This window comes from Mus musculus, chromosome 6 (genome assembly GCF_000001635.26).
Source record: "Mus musculus strain C57BL/6J chromosome 6, GRCm38.p6 C57BL/6J".
Taxonomy (NCBI): domain Eukaryota; kingdom Metazoa; phylum Chordata; class Mammalia; order Rodentia; family Muridae; genus Mus; species Mus musculus.
This window is the reverse complement of record NC_000072.6, coordinates 85,487,377-85,506,592: the sequence shown is the minus strand read 5'-3', so window position 1 is coordinate 85,506,592 and position 19,216 is coordinate 85,487,377. Positions and strand designations below refer to the sequence as shown.

The window sequence follows — 19,216 nt, the reverse complement described above, 5'->3', positions numbered from 1 at the left end:
CAGAAATAAACATTTTGATGAGATAAGCTCTGGAAGCCTTGGACTTCCTTTTACCCCAACTCACCCCTGTCCCCTGTTTGAAATGAGACCAGTATAACCAGTTTAAACTACCCAACTATTTCCTGACTCATATCTCCCTCCATTCCATCACACAGTACTAATGGTAGAAATGCTCTAAAACACCATTTGTGACATAATAGTGGTTTAACCCAAACTGACCAGGACATCTAGCCTTGTACCAAAATACTTACACCTGGGCCAGGGAGATGGCTCTGGAGGTAAAAGGGCTAATAGTCACACAAGCCCGATGAGACATAGTGGCATGAACCTGTAATCCCGGCATTCCTCTCAAAAGATAGGAGGGGGCAGAGACAAGAAAAGCATAGGAGAATCACATGGACGTTCACAGCCAGCTAGCTTGAAGTGTGGAAAGCAGCTGCAGATAGATCAAGAAAGACCATGCCTTAACAAAGTGGAAAAAAAAAAAAGCTGCCCTCTAGCTTCCACACACAAACCATGGCACATATGAATGAGTCTATATTCATATATATGTATACACACCAAATGAATATTTTTGAAACAAATATGCTTGAGGCATGGTGGTACCCACCTTTAATCTTAGTACTCAGAAGGTAAAGTGGATCTCTGTGAGTTGAAGGTCAGCCTGCTCTACATAGTGAGAGTTCCAGGACAGCCAGGCTAGGGCTGTGCAGAAAGCTCTTATCTCACAAACAAAACAAAATCATTTTCATAAAGACTGGAGAGATGGCTCAGTAGCTAAGAGCACTTGTTGCTATTGGACTAGACCTGATTTTACTTCCTAGAACACACATAGCAGCCTATAACCACCTGTACCTCTACCCCCAGCTCCAGCTCCAGCTCATGCGCGCGCACACACACACACACACACCTGTGTGTGTGGGCTCAGACACACAAATATACATATAACTAAAAATAAAATCTTAAAAAGAAACCCAACCACATACAGATAAAGCCTCCCATGTCCAATCTAAATTGTCTTCCAGCCACCTCCATCTCTTTATCCTCTCCCTTAGAATCTAATACCAAAACATCCCCACCTTTGAGCCCCCTCAAGGGTGGAAACCTTGTTTGATCCATAATGTGACCCCCCCATCTCAGCAAGACAGCACAGTTCACTTAAGGATTCAATCACTGTTCTGACTGGTTCACAGGAGGAGGAAGAGAGAAGAAAGGTGGCCAGAGAGCATAAAGCTGCCAGAGGAGGAGGGATGCTTAACAGCAGGATGATAAAGGACATGACGGTGGGATCCTGAGAATAGGACTATACCTCAGACTAGACCTCTGACTAGCTGGGACCTGGCTAGTCCTTAATTCATGATTCCCTGCCGTAGCCTTGGGAGCCCTAGATGTGTTTGTCACTGAGCATTCTCTCTTTTGATTTCTCTGGACCACATGGAGTGGGATTTACATTTTTAGAACAGTGGTTCCCATAACAACCAAGCAGGAATTGTTGTCTGTGAAATATAGCATGGTCACACATGCGCACAAGCATTCATGCCAATGCACATGTGTGTGGGAATACATGTGTGTGCCTATGTGCATAAGGACAGCCAGCATACATACCCTTACATATACATCCACATACATCCACAACCATGCACACATGCACTCACAAATGCACACATGCATCTATATATACCTGCATAGTCACAGGTATATACCTCCATATCCATACAAATGCATGCATACATGCGCACAAAAGCACACACACAGCACACTCCATGCCCTAAATTGTTTCCCTATAAGCACAACAAGCACAGAATATGGGCAATTTCACAACAAAGGTGGGGCTGAGATGACAAAGAGATACTTTTGGCTAGCTGCAGAAACAGGTGCATTTATCAAGTCTCTGCGTTTTGACAGGCGCAGGCTCTGGAACTTTATACTGTAGCAAAGAGGTGGCGTGCAGATGCTGGGTTTTGATCATAGGATGGATTGAGTACCTGGCATTCAAACTGTGATCTTGCTGTCTGTTGAACTTTGAACTTTAACCTCTCTGTCTGCAGAAGCGGGTATATTTTCTCACTTCTGTGACAAAAAACCTAAGACAGGAAGGGTTTACCTGGTCTCTCTGTTTGATGGGATACAGCCCAGCAAGTCTAGGGAGGTGTGGCAGCTGGTTGGTCACACTTTGTCCCCAGTCAGGAAGCAGGCAGCAGTGCTTGCTGCCTCACCTTCTTTGTATTCAGTTTGGGACCTCAGGGCTGCCCACGAGGGTGGCTCTTCTCATTCCAACCTCACCCCCATTAAAACACACCACAGGTGATTACAGACCCTCCTGAGCTGACTGAAAGGATGAGCCATCACAGTGGGAATAGGAATAGCTTCCGCTTTGCTACTCTACTGGAAAGTGAGTGACTGTGTCTTACAGCACCGTCAGGATGCCTGCTGCTTAGCTGAGTGATCTCCCTTCTTAATCTAAGAAGGCTTCCTGCAGGTGGAAACGCTTCAGAGATTCAGGAAGTAAAAGGGGTTGCTTCATTGGCTTGGCCACTGTACACTCTCCAGTTCTTGTTAGATGTATGGTTCCCCCTAAGTCGCCTGCCCAGATTCCAGATTCCTTCCCCCACACTACATGTCCCTGGGGCTTCTGCCCTCTCATGTGTGGGATGGGGCCAGTGGAAGCCACCCAAAGCCTCCAGGGGAGTCCTGGAACTATGCTGGCTGGATTTCTGCTCTGCTGCAGGCCCTGGGTGCAGTCCAGCAGAGGTGGTGGAGTGGAGGCACCGCTGTGTGGTCCAAGTATCATCTCCCTTTTCCTCATTCAAGGCCTAGTTCAGCCCAGGCCTTGCTTGGTATCCCCAGTGGGTTGTTGTTTTGTTTTGTTTCCCCAGCTCACCTTCAGCCCTGTGAACTTTCCCTAGCGCAAGACAGCCAGGCTGTGCCTATCTCAGCAGATAGGTAGGCCAGAAGCCAAGGGCGAGGAGTCTTCTAGGTACTTCAGGTTCAGGAATTCTGGGGCTATCCTATGGAAGTGATGGGTTTATCTGGAGCAAACCAATGCACGGTCCCTGCTCCTTTTCATTTGTAGGAAAAGGACCTAAGTGCAATAATAGGTCCAGGAACATGACACAGTGTGGCCCAATGCAGCCAAGTCTTCCCAAAGACTACGTGTCTGACCTGAAGTCACTGAGGGCAAGACCTGCACTTGGGCTCGAAGCCCAAGAGGACGCTGAGGAACTGTGGTGTATGTCATAGAGCTTGTGCCAGCCTCGTTTGGATCTCCAGAACGACCCATCCCAAGATCTGCTTCTGATTAGGTGCAGGCCAAGTCCGAGGGGTGGGTTAAGGTGGACAGGCCCTGATTAAAGGTGGGCAGCAGAAGACACAGCTGGACGCTCCAAAGCACAGGAATGCCTTGGTGGTGGTGCCTGGTGAGGGGAAGGTTGCACCCCCATCCCCGTAGTGCCCATCCTCCACCCAAGCCACCAGCTTCTGCGGAAAACGTGGGGACCAGGCGCAGCCGCTCCTGGCTGCAAGTGCCGCTCCCCTCTTGCTGGAGAGCCCGCCCCGGAGGAGGGGCCGGCTCCGCCCCACCTCCCGGCCGCCTCCCTCCCTGTCTCCTAGCTGCACCGGGGCCGAGCGCCCCCTCCTATCTCCCCCTCCTCCGCCCTGCGTACCCCGCCCGTGATCGCATCGCGAGCCCCTCCCGCTGCACCGGGCTGGGGGATTCGGCCGCCCCCGCCCCAACCGGGAGGCGGCGGCGGCCACCCAAGGCTGCAGTGGGGACCAAGATTTAAGGCCCGGCGGCGGCCCTGCGTCTAGACCGGGCACGCGGGGTCTGTGCCTCTGCGCCCCCAGCCCAGGGCCGCGGTGCCTGGCCTCGCCACAGGCTGGAAGAGGTAAAGGCAAGTCTGGAGCGTGCTGCGGGACTGGTCCTGGAGAGGCTAGGCAGGGAAGACCTCAGCCACTGCCCCCTCCTCCCCTGCCTTCTTCCCTGTTGCCCTCCTGAGGCCGTGAGGCCGCTAGAACTGGGAGGGATTCTGGGCAGGCCAGGCTTCCAGGCAGCCAAGGGGTTAATTTAAGGAATTAAAATCAGAACGGGTCTGAGACCAGGCTTCCCCTCCCCCCTCCCGCCTGTCGCTGCCTGAGCCTTGTTGGGGGGGGCGGGGGCGGGCTCCAGAAAAAACCCACTGGGACTCTGGACCTTGGAGAGGGAGAAGGGGGAGTGCCCTGAAACCCCAGCCCTCTCCACCTGCTGGTGATGGAATGGGGGAGGGTCTTGGTAGGCCTGCCTGGGCACCTGTGTGGTTGTAGGTGCGTGCCGGTGTGCACGTGTGATCGTCTGGAGGCGTTCATATATGTGCACACATGTTTTTGCCTCCCCACACCCCAGTGCCTTTGCGGGTGACTGTGCCCACAGTGTCTCTGGAGGTGTGGGCTCCATCCATCGCCTTGCATGTGTGTGTGATACTGTGCCTGTGTACACTGCCTACAGTCTGCCGAGAGAAGAGTGAGGCCTGCCCCCTCCCTTTGGTTTAGCCTGCGGTGAGGGGCTCAGATGGTTTTCCGGGTGTGGGATCCAGGTGCTGGAGCCTGTGTGCGTGTGTGACCTTGGGAGGCGTGTGCATGTTTGCAGGACCACGAGAGGGGGTGCTTAGAACAGAAAGGCAGTGAGGAGGGTGATCAGGAAGCAGAAGAGTGGCTGCGATGGCTCCTGTGGATTTTTACCAGGCTGGGTGACTCTTCTGGAGGCACCCAGTTTGGGGTTATATAGCTGCAGGGCTCAGGCCCAGGCTTCTTGGAGGATTGGGCAGAGGGGTTGGACAGGCAGGACATTCCTTTATTCTCCACCCACTGGGGCATAATGGGGGTATAATGTGGACACCTCCAGCTGCCTCTTCATCTGCAGAAGGCCTCCACCTGCTGGTGGAGGCCTCCTGTAAACACCTAGTTTAGAGCTTCTGTTGGGGCTTCTAAATCCATCTAACACCACCCAAACCTTCTCCCCTCTGTTGTCTGATTTTCTCTTTCTCTGCTTCTTTCCGGCAAGTGGATTTTACACGGGAAGGAGGAGGGACATGCTCCTGGGCCCCGAAGGCCAAGTGGGAGGGAGAGCAGATAACTGTGGGTTGGTCAGGTAGGAAGTTGGGAGCCAGAAAGGGAAAACACAAAAAACAAACTCAGCTAGCTTCTGCCAGATCTGAATTTAACTGGTGGGACAGGGGACAGAGATTTGTGACATATACACATTTGTGCCTACATTAAGGAGTACCTTGCTTTTAGGGAGGGTTAAGAGGTAGTGAAGGTTGTCAAAATATAGTAATTACCTTTGCCTCTGAGTACCCTAGACATTCCTCTGATAATGCTTTGTATAGTCAACAAATATTCCCTTAGTGCTACTATGGGACCTTTATCCTATGAACACTTCAGGATTGGTACAGACACCCCGCTCTCAGCCAGAAGGAATGTAGCATAGAAATGAGTTGGTCAGGAAGTGTTGTGTTCAAATCCCAGTTTGTCATGGGTTTCATTTATTTACTACTGTATAACAAACACCCACAGAATTTAGAAACTTTGGATGGCATTTGTTTGCTTGCTTATTTCAGTGCTGGGAATTGAACTCAGGACCTTGTACATACTAGGCACATGATCTACTACTGGCCTTAAACTTTCGGTCTTCCTGTCTCCCAAGTTGCTAGGACTTCAGGCATGTATCAACCACTAGCAACGACACTGTTTCTCATAGTCTATGAGTTGCCTATGACTGTGGCTATGGGATCTGGGGATCTCACTTGGAATCACATACAGGGCCTCTCAAGATGCCTTCTCAGCCCCCCAGGGCCTCCTTCCAGCAGTAGCCTCAGGCAATCCTACACAGCTGGGATCCAGTCTCTGGGTTGCAAGGCTCCCTAAGGGGAAATGTTCTAATATGACAAATCCTAATGTGCAACTACTCAGTGGCTTCTGCTTGCATGAAGCTTGCTGATAGCCATCTGGCCAAGCTCTGAGTCAGTGTGGGAGGCACATAAGGCACATAAGGGCAACACTAGAAAGCTTGATTCCTCAGAGGTCCTCATGCAGGAGCCATTTGTTACAGGTCTTTATTGGCCACGGGCAAGTGATCTGACCAATCTGAGCCTTAGCTTCCTCATTCCAGCACTGAAACCTTCCACCTCCTTGGGAGCATTGTGGTGAATATGGTGATGTACCAGGAATGATTATTAGACAGACATCGGGCCACTTGACTTTGACATCTTGTGCTGGGCACATGACATAGAATAAACCAGGTGACCCTGAAGCCTTAGAGCTCAGCTAGAGCAAACCATGGCAATGAGAAGACATAGTGGGTTCTGACCTCTTAGTAAGGGACTGGGGAGCCACCATGCTCTACAAGGCCATTCGTGGATTTATTTAGTTAATCTGTTTATTTAGTTACATGATGGTAAGTGTTGAAAATCGCTTTGGTTGGGCACTGGAGAGATGGCTCAGCAGTTGAGAGCACCTTGCAGAGGACCTGGATTCGGTTCCAAGCTCCCACATGATGACTCAAAACTGTTTGAAACTCCAGTCTTGAGGGATTCAATACCCTCTTCTGCTCAGAAGTGCACTTGGTGCATGTACATACACGCAGGTAAAACACTCACACACCTAAAACAAAAATAAATCTTTTCTAAAAATTCGTTTTAGAAAATTATTTTGGCTTCGTGAAATTTAATTGATTCATGATTTGGGATTCCTCTAATAGTGTATTTATGTGCACCATGTGAAGATGGTCATTTGAACTGTTTCTGCCTGTAGTGTATAAACGATGATGGATCTAATTTATATGTATATCCATGATCCCCAGCTTGTGGGAACTGTCGTCTGTCAGAGTTTAGTGTATGGGAGGACTTGTGCTGTGGTGGGACTCAAGGTATCAATGAAAGGCTCTACAGAAAAGGTGACATTTGAGCTGAGTCTACAAAACTTACTAGTTGGAGAATAAAGTCCCAAGAAGGGAGACCAGCATGAGCCTAGACTTGAAGATGTGACAGGGCCCAGGGCTTCCCAGTGTAGGTGAACCCTCATGGGGCTCAATGGCAATTTGTGTGGAAAAGGAACAGAGACAAAAACTGGTGCTGGTGAAGCTGAGAGCTGATCAGATTTAGCTACCCTTGATGACAAGGGCTGCAGGTGTGCTTCACCACTGAGCAGATGGACTGGGGATATAGCTCAATTTGATTGCTGGTACTCTCCAAGCACTTGGGAGATGGAAACAGAAGGGTCAGAAGTTCAAGACCATCCTTGACTTCACAGTAAGTTTGAGACAAGCCTGGGCTACATAAGGACCCGTCTGAAAGGAGGAAGAGTAAGAGACCATCCTTCAGAGATTATTTTACTTGTTTGGTGTATGTGTGTGTGTTCATGTGTTTACGCATGTAGTGTGTTAGATGCTTTCTTGTTCTTCACCTCATTCTTTAGCAAACAGGTCTCTGTCTGAATCTAGCATTCACCGGTTTGACTGGGTTGGGTGGCCACTGGGTCACCTGTACCTCCCTCATCATTTACTAAGAGGTCAGAACCCACTGTGTCTTCTCATCGCCATGGTTTGCTCTAACTGAGCTCTTAAGGCTTCATGACCATGCTTTATTCTATGTCATGTGCCCAGCACAAGATGTCAAAGTCAAGTGGCCCGACGTCTGTCTGATAATCGTTCCTGGTACATCACCATGCTCACCACAATGCTCCCAAGGAGGTGGAAGGTTTCAGTGCTGGAATGAGGAAGCTAAGGCTCAGATTGGTCAGATCACTTGCCCGTGGCCAATAAAGACTTGTAACAAATGGCTGCTGCATGAGGACCTCTGAGGAATCAAGCCTTCTTGTCTTCACCTTCCCAGTTCTGGGATTATAAATGTACACTGAACTTTTTGTGTGAGGATCTGAATTCAGGTCTCCATGCTCCTGCAGCAAGCACTTTTCCATAGCCCCTATTTTACATCATAAGTGACATACATGACTGGGTTAATACTTGGGGAAAAAATTCAGAAGTCATGAGGATTGTAGAATACGTGAGTTTAAGTCCAGATAGACGAGGATAGAAGTCTAGCGTGCAACAGTGACTATTAGAAAAGCAAGAAGCCAACCATTCAGATAGTGTGTGACCAAGGGCAGAGATGGAACAAAACCCAGACCACCAACAACAACACCAACACCAACACCAAAAACAAAACAAAAAACAAAAAAACAATAACAAAACAAAAACCCTGTGTCGCTGTCCAGGGTGCTGAAAGCTGAAAAGATAACGAGGCTGTTGGTTAAGTTGGGAATTGTAAGAAAAGCAGGTTTTGAGCTGGGCGTGGTGATGCACGCCTTTAATCCCAGCACTCGGGAGGCAGAGGCAGGCGGATTTCTGAGTTCGAGATCAGCCTGGTCTACAAAGTGAGTGCCAGGGCTACACAGAGAAACCCTGTCTCAAAAAACCAAAAAAAAAAAAAAAAAAAGAAAAAAGAAAAAAAGAAAGAAAGAAAGGCAGGTTTTAGAATGTGCACAATGGTATTGAGAGTTTAGAATTAGCCCCTTAAAAGTTTTGGTTGACAATATTGAAATAGGTCATTTGAATCTTTGTTTGTTTGTTTGTTTGTTTTGAGATGGTATTTCTCTGTGTAGCCCTGGCTATTCTGGAACTCATTCTGTTGAGCAGGTTGGCCTTGAACTCACAGAGATCCAAGATCCACCTGCCTGTGCCTCCTGAGTGTTGGGGTTAAAGGCATGCACCATCACTGCCCAGGGAATTCATTTCATCCTTTAATGATTTCTTTTAAATTCACCTCGAGCTTTTAAAAGGAGGAGAGAAGGGGCCAGGAGGGGAGGCAGGAAGAAAGAAGGGATCTTTAGCTCAGTTTCAGGCTCCAGGCATTAGCTGTATCTCTGACAAGTGGAAGCAGGTTATCTCTAAGATGTTCATCCTCTCCTATCTTAAAAAATGCTCCTGGGGTCTCCAACACTGCCTGCTTCCCAGCACAGGAAACTCATGTCCACTCAGTGTGCCTTATACACACCTCAGCCCACACCAGCCAGACTCATTAAAGCAGCCCTCTTAGCAGTCCCAGTGGGTCCTCCTCAGTTCCAGCCCCATGTGAGCTCCACCACTCCTTCCAGATTGCATCCACTCTTCCTAAGTTTCCTGCGTAACTCCTGTTTCTGCTGTTGGTTCTTGGGAATTCTTTGGCTCTTCTCTCTCCTCTGTTGTTTGAAGGTTCCATTTTCCCCTCTACCTCCTTCTCTTCTCTCTCTGTGTTCCCACCCAGGGCTTGCTTGTCCAGTATCATTTTTTAGGGTTTTCTTTTTTTAAGTATAAGTTTGGGGCTGGAGAGATCACTAAGTGGTTAAGAGTGCTGTTGCTCTTGCAGAAGACTCAGGTAGGGTTCCCAACACTTACCCACATGGCAGCTCACAACCATCTGTTACTCCAATTCCAAGGGATCTGATTCTCTTCTGGCCTCCAAGGATACAGCATACACATGATGTACTGACACATATTCAGGTAAAACAGTCATACACACAAAATAGAAATAAGTAAGCCTAGTTTTTTTTTTTTAATGTATGTTTTAAAAACTGATGTAGCTTCAGCTGGCTTCAGACTTGTTACATAGTTGTGAATGACTTTAACCTTCTGATCCTTTTGCCTCTGCCTTAAAACTTCTGGGGTTGTGGGCATTATCTGGCCAGTAATGTATTTTAACTTTTTGATATTGCACTTACTTGCTTTGCATGTGGGTGCATAGAGCTGGATCTACACACGGACAACACGTGAGAGTCCATTTTTTTCTTTCCACTATGTGGACTACAATTATCAGGAATGTGACAAGTACCTTTACCCACTGTCCCCAATAATGTATTTTTGGCTGCATACTGCAAAGTAGGTACAAATAACTTTACTCCTGCTTTTTATCACTATTGTCATCATCATCATCATCATTTTAAGTTTATGCATGCTTTCTCGCATGTTTGTGCGTATGTATGCATCACATGTGTGCCTGGTTCCTGCGGAGGCTGAAAGCAGATCCTCTGGAACCAAAGCTACAGTTGGTTGTAAGCATTCACGTGGGTGCTGGGAATCAAACTCAGCTCCTCTGGAAAAATAACAAGTGCTCTTAACTACTGAGCCATCCCTTCAGCCCCCATTTGTCTGTTTCCTTTTGCCTCCCCTCATCCCAAGACTGGGTCTCTTTTGTAGCCCTAGCTGGCCTGGACCATGTAAACCAGGCTGACTTTGAACGCACAGAGATCTTGCCTCTATCTCCCAAATGCTGGGAGCAATGGCACGTGCCACCACACCCAGCTTGTTTAATTGTGTGGATGTCAGCGTTTGCATTTGCCTTCATGTTATCATCAGAGTCCCCGAAGCCACAGGTAAGTGTGGTTAGGAGCTCCCTGAAGTGGGCGCTGGGGATTGAGCTTAGGTTCTCTGCAAGAACATCGTGTGTTCTTAACCACAGAGGCTCTGTTCATCTCTCATGCTCTTTCTGGCCATATCATCTTCTTTCCAGATTTGTCTGTGTGGCCTGTATATGCTGAGCACCGTGCCTGTGTGGTACTAAGCAGTACTCCTTCAGTGTACAGAGAATGACCTGTATATGCTGAGCACTGTGCCTATGTGGTACTAAGCAGTACTCCTTCAGTGTACAGAGAATGAATTCATGTTTAACTATAGCTTAGGTGAGAAGTATAGGCTTTAGTTGATTAGGTGAGAAGAGGGTTTTATTATAAGTGACAGAATCCAATCTTATTTACTGTTAATTACATCATTTATTCCTGTGTGTGTGTGTGTGTTTGCATTTATGTGTTCTTGTGCTATGGCCTAGAATAGCGAGGTCAAAGGACAACTTAGAAATCAGTTCCCTCCTTCAACGTGTGGGACCTGTGGTTTGAACTCATGTTCAGGTTTAGTGACAAGAACCTTTGTCTGCTGTGTCCACTCACCAGCCCCCGATTTTATTTTAACCAATAAAAGATCTTAACACCTCCTGTAACTCTGAAAAGGGGAGATGACAGAGTCTTGAGCATAACTGCATGCAGGTTCTCAGAGATGTGGGGTTCTCAGAGACTCCGGGCTCTGCTTCCTTGGGTGTTTGCATGTTTTTCCCTCCGTGCATGGACTCTGTGGTGGGTCAGTCTGTGCACTGACAGCCCTTTTCTCCTCCACAGTTCTGTGGAGACTGTACAAGGTCTCAAAAAGCTTCATCCTAGCATGTGATTCCCCAACGGAAAAGAGGACTAACCCCAATTCCCCTACCCTCAATCCCGCAAATCTCCCAATGAAAAAAGATTCCTCTGGCTCAGCTGGAGGAACGTACCCATCCTGGGTCAGTCATCCAGACAAGGGAAGCGGGACCAGGTCCCGTGTCTACTTCCTAGGAATAAGGTAGGCTTGCCAGAAGCACATGGAGTAGATAGGGGTAGCTCATCAAAGAAAAGCTGGATGCTGCATGACCAAAAGGTGAAGATGAAAATAATGTCCCCTGCAGGACTCACCAGGGTCCACGTGGTAGTGGGAGCCATAGAGTAAGATCCCCTATACTTCTGGTAGTAGTAACAGGTAAGATTGTGACAGGAGACACAGAGCTCGGGATGAGTTATGTCTTGTTTGGAGATGGGCCTGAAAGCCTAAACATAATAAATAAATAAATAAATAAATAAATAAATAAATAAATAAATAAATAAAATGAATAAAGTTACTCCAGTGAGTTCAGCCTGTAGAATCCTAGCCAGAGAAAACCAAAAGCTGAGCTTGGAAAGGAGCCCTGAAATGGGTATACTGGGTTAGAGAAGCAGTTTGGGCAGGGCCAGAGGGTGGAGCTAGGCACAAGTGGGGCGGGTCTCAGGGCTGCAGGAGTTGTTAAGGTGGGAGAAGCAGACACATATGAGCATCTCTAACTGTTCTTCCCCATGTTCAGAACACAGGCAGGAATCTAAATAGATGACGAAACTGTGCTTGTCTTCTCATCCCACTGCCTACCTTTCCATCATCTCCCTCCCTTTTTCTTGTGTGTGTGGAAATGCGCATGTGTGTATATGTGTATTTTTGCATGTGTAGCACTCATACTTGTGTAAATATGCCAACATGTGATGGGCCAAGATTGATGTTAAGAGTCATCCCCTCTTGATCTTCCACCTTAGTCACGGAGGCAGAGTCTATCAAATGAACCCAGAGCTCTCTGATATGTCTGATCTTGCTGTCCAACTTGTTCTGGGGACCCCCTGTATCTGCTTTCAGATGCTGGAATTACAGGCAGGCAGCCATGCCCACCATGGGTTTCTGGGAATCTGAACTCTGGTCTTCCTATTTGTCTAGCTAGCACATCTTCTAAATAACTAAATCAACTAAATAAGCAAAAATCAATCTCCAACCGTCCAATGTCTGGGATCCAACTCACGATCTTCTGGGCTCCTCCAAGGGCTTGGGTCACTTCTCCAGCCATGCCCTTTGTAGTACATGCGTCATCCTCTAGGCTCCAGATGCCTGTACTCCACTGCTGCTAGACATTGAGCTATCTTCCCAACCCCCATCACCTCTGGGTTGCATTCGGGGAAAGCTTTATGCTCTCGTGGAGGTGTGCAAGTCTAGATGAGACTATTCCCAAGAACATAGTCATTTGTAGTAGGCGGAGGGTGGCTGTGTGATGTGCTGGGGCAAAGAGCTTCTGGGATATCAGTAGCCACTCTTCCCGTCTGCTTTGGTGTTCACCCACAGGCCTGTTTCTCCCTCTCCGTGATTTCCTGGAGCCTGGCTAGTAGGGTGCTATGAAAGCTAATAAAGTGTTCTTCAAAAGTGGGAATGGACAGGGAGAGAGTTGGAAGCACACATAGAACACTGCTGCACTTAGCTAGAGCAGACAGGTACACAGGTCAGAACAGCCCTGCCCCCACCAGCTATGGACATGAACTGGGGACCTCCAGGCCCACTGTTGTATGACAAAACACTACACACTGGTCAACTCACCCCAGATATGGAGCCAGCAACGGATCAAAGTACAGATATCACCAAAGGCCAACTTGGCGAACCAATGAGTTTTATTGGGGTAACTTAGAAGAATATGGATGAGAGGTGATTTACAGGAGCAGAAAGGTCTCCGAGTCAGCTGCATTACCAAGGCCCACCCCAGCCTGGGTGACAGCTAACAAAGGCAGGGAAACGGGAGCTCACTGCACAGCCTGCAGGAAGCTCAACAGGTTGGAGAGTGGCCTTCCCAAGAGACCCAGCTGGTCTAGACTTGTTTTTGCTTCTTCATGCAGCTGGTCAGCACAGCCTGTCTAAGGATGATTCAGCTGTCTTTATTGTTTACTCAGGGAGGGAGGGAGGGGCCTAGTGAGTCTGCTCAGTTTCAGGGACTTGGAACTATTTTGAGTTGTTTACTTTCTAGTTTAAGCCCCCTCCTCCCCCCAGAATGTTTCAATTTCAGAGGAAACTGCTCCACAAGTCTGACCTCCTCAGTCTTGCCTGTTGTAATAAATCTATTGGGTGTTCTGTACCTTTTCTTTGTTTTCCTTTTTGTTTTTCTGTTTTGCTTTTTGTTTTTTGGGTTTTTTTTTTTTTTTTTTTTTTTTTTTTGACAAGGTTTGTCTGTAGAACAGCTCTGGGGGGTCCTGGAATGCACTCTGTAGACCAAGGTAGCCTCACGCTCATAGAGCTCCACCTGCCTCTGTCTCCTAAGTGCTGAGATTTAAGGCAAATGGCACTGTGCCCGGCTTGAGCGCTTCCATTTCTTCTTGAGTCAGTTTGATGTTTTATGTTTTCCTAGAAAAGCATTCAGCTCGTTCAGATTTTCAAGATTTTGGGCCAAGAGTTGTACCTAGTAGTATTTTCATAATTGAAAAAAAAAATCCAATTGTACGCCTGCATGCCAGTCATGTACTTCATCTCGTTATAGGGTTGCATATGTGTGCTTGAGTGTGCACTCTCTCTCTCTCTCTCTCTCTCTCTCTCTCTCTCTATATATATATATATATATATATATATATATACACACACACATAATTAGTGTTTTCTAGAAAGTCATTTTTAAAATTCATTTCCACTGGCTACTTTTTAGAACTTGGCACACTTACTAAGTATTTAGTGACCTTGGTCTTTTTTGCGCGGTGCTGGGAATTGAATCTAGGGCTTGTGTATACAAGACATGTGCTTTACTGACTGAGCTGTTCTTCAAAATTAATTCCCCAGTATTTGTTTAAAATGAAGGAAGAAAGGAGGTTAAGTTGGGTATGGCAGAGAAGTCCTGCACTCCTTAGCACTTCAGAAATTTAGGCAGGGAAGTCAGCAATTGAAGGCCAGCCTTGGCTACTTGAGACCCCATTTAAAGAGAAAAGGAGGGGCTGTCGAGAGGGTGCGTCAGTCAGGAGGTCAGCAGCTCAGAACCATCCTAACTCCAGCTCCATGGGCTCTCTCCTGCTCTCCTCAGGCTTACACCTACACAGACACAAACACACGAGCTAAAAAGACTTAAATCTTTTATTTATTTATTTATTTATTTTAAGACGGGAGACAAGAAAAAAAATCCTCTTGATGGTTCTAAGTGTGGAAAGAAATCTAACGGTGGATACAAATGTGAAAAGGCCACACAGCCCGCCATACTTACACATTTCCCAGTTGTCATCAGCTGTGGAGGCAGGGTTATTTGTTTAAATGCTTATTTTTAAAATATCCTGGGGCTAGCAAGAAATAAAGAGGACTAATTGTTCTTCCAGAGGACCTGGGTTTTATCGCCAGCACCTACCTACCTGATGGCCCACATCTGGTTCCAGTTCACATCTGGCTCCAATTCTAGATCTAAAGCCCTCTTCTGGCCTCCGTAGGCACCAGGCACACAGGTAGTGCTGGACATAAATGCAGACAAACCACTCATGCACATAAAGTCAATTTTAAGAATTTAAAAACTCTCTGGAGGAAAAATAAAGTCTAAGCACTAAAGAACACATGTGTAATTGGTAACAGCCTTTGGGTGGGAACAGACTTCCTCAGCGTAACAACAAAATCAGAAATCATTAAAGTTTTACTGAGGTGTACTTTCAACATATCAATAAAAAACATAAAGTAAAAGCCAATCAGCATACTTGAGAATATATTTACAGTACATAAAGGATAAGAGATCAATATTATAAAAAGCCTTTGCAGATCAGTAAGCAAATAGGAATGTTCCGTGTAAAAATGAGCAAAATTGGGTGGAGTGTGGCAGCTTGTGCCTATAATCCCAGCATTTGAAATGCTGAGGCAGGAGGACTGTGTGTAGTTTGAGACCAGCTATATGGCTATATGGTGAGATGCAGGCCAGCTTGGGCTATATGGTGAGACCCTGTCTCACAAAACTAGAGCTGGAGAGATAGCTCAGTAGGCCATAGCCTTTGCTCCTGCTAGTGCTAATAATCTGAGTTCAGTCCCAGGGCCCACATGGTAGAAGGTGAGAACTGTCCTCCACAAACTATCTTCTGACCTCCATGTGTACGAACTGTGGCAGTTGTACACCCTTTCCAGTGTGTGTGCGTGCACACACAAACACACACACACAGAGTAAGTAGTTTCATTTTTAACCCCCTCTCCCCCCCGCCCCCCCCCCGGCCACACAAACATAGAAATAACCTAGTGTATAGTCAAATCACTAAGACACGTGGATGGCTGAAAGATGGCAGGCAAGTGTCCAAACAGGGCAATCAAAGAAACCCAGGTGAAGAAACCAGGTCAGTTTTCACTTTCAAGTTTGTAAGAGCACACAGAGACCAGACAGGATACAGAAACCTGGCAGTGGTAGGCAGGCAGTGGGGGACCATAAAAGGAGTCTTGAACAGAAATCCTGTACTGAAAGATGGGTCTGGATCGGAGCATGGAGGCAGATGCTTGCACAGCAGACAGCGGTGCCGGAAGGGCACAAGTAGCCTGGGCTGCAGAGTGAGACCGTGTCTTAAAAATAACAAAAGCTAATAAATTAAAAGGTGGGTAGGGCACATCCTTATATAGGATGAAAGAGAGTTGTGAGACTAAATGCTAGCCTGGGTGCGAGGAGGCTGAAAGAGCACAAAGTGTGGAAGGATGTGGGCTGAAAGCATCCGAAAGAGAAGGAAACAAGATGGCCAAGAGGCATCGCTGGGAGGACGGTAGCAACACTGAAGGAGACTAGGCTGCTGGGAGTGAGTGGGAGTTTGGAATCTGTTTTGTCATTGTGGACCACTGAGTTCATCTAGAGGCTCATGACTAGAGACTAGCAACACATTCAAATGAGTCATTTGGAAAATTTAAAAAACAAAATACATGAGCTGGAGAGATGGCTTAGTGGGTTAAAGCCCTTTCCATGCAAGCCTGGGAAATCTGGGTTTCATCCCAGAACCTGTATCAAAGCTGGACGGCACTGTACGCATCTGTAATCCCAGCATTCCTACCATGACGTGGGAAGCAGACACCGGAGAGCTCTCCCGAAGCTGTCAGACCAGCTAGCCTGACTTCTACAGCCACTAAAACAGGGAGCAAACCTGCCTTAAAAATAAGGTGGAAAGTGGGGAGATGGCTTAGTGTTTAAAGTGCTTGCCCCACAGAAGTTTGGATCCCCCATATAAATGACAAGTGGCCATGGTGGCCTGCCAGTGTGACTCTAGCCACAGAAGGCAGAAATAGGGGATTCCCTAGAGCAGCCTGGCTGGTAGAACTAGGTATAATCAGTGAGCTCTGTGTTTGATTGCGACATCCTGCCTCAGTGAATAAGGTAGGAGGGTGATCAAAGATAGTCTCAATGTTAGCTTAGGGCCTCCATGTGCACACAAAATAGAAAAAGAAATTGGAAAGGCGGGGACCAACTCCTGAAAGTTGTCCTCTGACCGCCACACACATGCTGCAGCACACAGGTGCCTGCCTGCAGTCAAACACACAAACACATGAGAGCCTGCAAAAGTCGTATACATCCTGTTGCCAACAAAGTCTGTGTTAAGCAAAAAGTTCTGGGCACATTCGGGTGTTACTGTTCAAGTGACATCATAAGCCCTTTTCTTCTGTCCCACAGAGAAGACAGGACACCAGAAGCTTCAGGCTCCTGTCCTGCTAGCTGCACATAGGTCCTGGGGTGCCTGTCTTAACCAGGAGTGGGAGACTTGTTCATCTCTCTCCAGACAGCGAAACCACACGTGCTTCCTTGGAGCCAGGGGCTGGGTCAGCTCCGCCCACTCAGAGTTGACCTGGAAACTGTTCTCTAAGAGAACTGGGAGTGTAACAAAGAGGAAAAGCTGGGTGGCAGGACTGTAGGGCACTTTAATAGACACATGGGCTCCCAGTTAACTGTTCAGTAATGTTTGATTAAGCAGCAATCTAGTCTTCAGGGCCTTGCAGTCTACGGCCAGAATCAAATGGTGGAAAGGAGACTGTATAGCTGGAAAAATAAAAGTACCCAGCCGAAGAGGGGAAGGGAGGAAAACCGCCTGGTCCACAGCCCACAGCTCTGACACACACACACACACACACACACACACACACACACATACATACACACACACCCAGCCAGTGCTACAGCCTCCATACTTGGTGCTCTGAGGCCCCTTGTGAGATGAATGAAGGGAGCCTGTTTGGCAATAGAGAAGGCACAAGCTTAAGAGTAACTTTTATTTTCTAGCTTTTTCTAGAAACATGCTGGTCTTCATCTTCAGGAGGGCTTTCCATCACCTTGCCTTCTTTATCCCCAGAGTGTTTATCCAAAGCCAGAGACTTCATCAAAAGTTATAATTCTACAATTGATTACTCGATGGTGGTCAAGATGGGGAATCGGAGTCATCTCTTAGCAACGGAGCCCCTGTGCTGCCCATTGCCAGAGCCCAGGCTTGGGAGGAGGGCTCTCGACAGGGCCCCTGCCATTGAGGCAATGCAGGTTCCCAGCTCCTTGGTCCCTTCTTACTCAAGCTGAACTCCCCCTCACCCAGGCTGCTTACAATGGATGTTTCCATGGAGAGGACACAGGAGGGCCAGAGGAGTCAAGAGCAGGCAGGCCCCAGATTGCCCTCCCTCTGAGTTTCCTGCCTCCTCTCTTTGCTTGAGTTCACTTTAGTTTAAAGCTAAGAACTGGCTCTTCATTATCTCTCAGTCATATTAGATTACTGGCCCCAGGCAGAAGGGGCCTCTCCAGGCCAGCGATCTTCAGATTGGCTGAAGTAGGTCTTGCTGGACTTTACTGAAGCAGCCATAACAAAGACCACAACAGCTAACAGCATCCTAACAATTTTCTGCTAATGTGGCAGCCTTTGTGGGGACATGGCCTCAGCTCCAGGGGCTGATTTGCTGTTGTGACAGGTTTCACCAACTTTTTTTCTTTTAACTTTATTTTTTATTTTGAAACAAGGTCTTTCTTTCTGTGTAGGCTCAGTTGGCCTGGAGCTCTCACTAGGTAGATCAGGCTGACCTCCAACTCACAGAGATCTGCCTGCCTCTGTCTGCTTCCTGAGTGCTGGGATGGAAGGCAGGCATCCACCATCTTTTCACTAGGGAGTGCGGGGAGTGGGACTGGTTTACACTCCCTTATCTTCATTTCTTTCCTTATTTTTTGTTTGTTTGGTTTGGTTTTTTTTCCCTTGCACATGGAAGGGGATGAGAAGGCATTCAAGACAGGGTTTCTCTGTGTACCCCTGGCTGTCCTGAAACTCACTCTGTAGACCATGCTGGCCTTGAACTTAGAGCAATCTGACAACCTCTGCCTCCCAGTGCTGGGATCAAAGGTGTGTGCCACCACCTCCTGGCTGTTCTGACTTGAATGCCATTTTTTAACAACTTGGTCAACAGCAGTCTTCATAACAGAAGCAAGTGAAGGGAGAAGGGGTTTACTTTAGCTCAGAGTTCATAGCACCATCCACCCAGGCAGCAGGAACTTGCAGAGGCTGGTTGCCTTTGCAGGATCAGGAAATAGCACTGAAAGCAGGCTACTGCTCAAGTCTTAATCCATGCACACGGTCCAGGGCCGCCCACAGTGGGCAGCTTTTTCCACCTCGACAACTGAAATCAAAATTCCCCAGTGGCCCATTTCCCAGATGCTTCTAGATTCTGTGAAGGAGACAGTTAACACTAACCATCACAGGGCGAGGGAGATGGCTTCATGGGGTAAAGGTGCCTAGCTGGTAAAGAACATGACCACCAAACCTAACAACCTGAGGTCCAACCTGGATCCCATGTGGTGGGAGGAAGGGACTGACCTCTGACCTCCACACATGTGTCATGGCGTGATACCACATC

General features: G+C 47.6%; 1 protein-coding gene across 3 annotated transcripts in view; it reads left to right on the top strand.

Moving 5' to 3' along the window:
- Window positions 1–3,598: 3,598 nt before the first annotated feature.
- Fbxo41 (F-box protein 41) overlaps window positions 3,599–19,216 on the top strand; it is a 33,421-nt gene continuing 17,803 nt past the window's right edge. For 2 of the 3 annotated variants that reach the window (NM_001289675.1, NM_001001160.3), the window contains exon 1: window positions 3,599–3,884. The gene's annotated coding sequence lies outside the window, so the exon portion shown is untranslated. Of the gene's footprint in view, window positions 3,891–19,216 lie in introns of all 3 variants that reach the window. The other variant, NM_001289674.1, reaches the window with a different exon arrangement.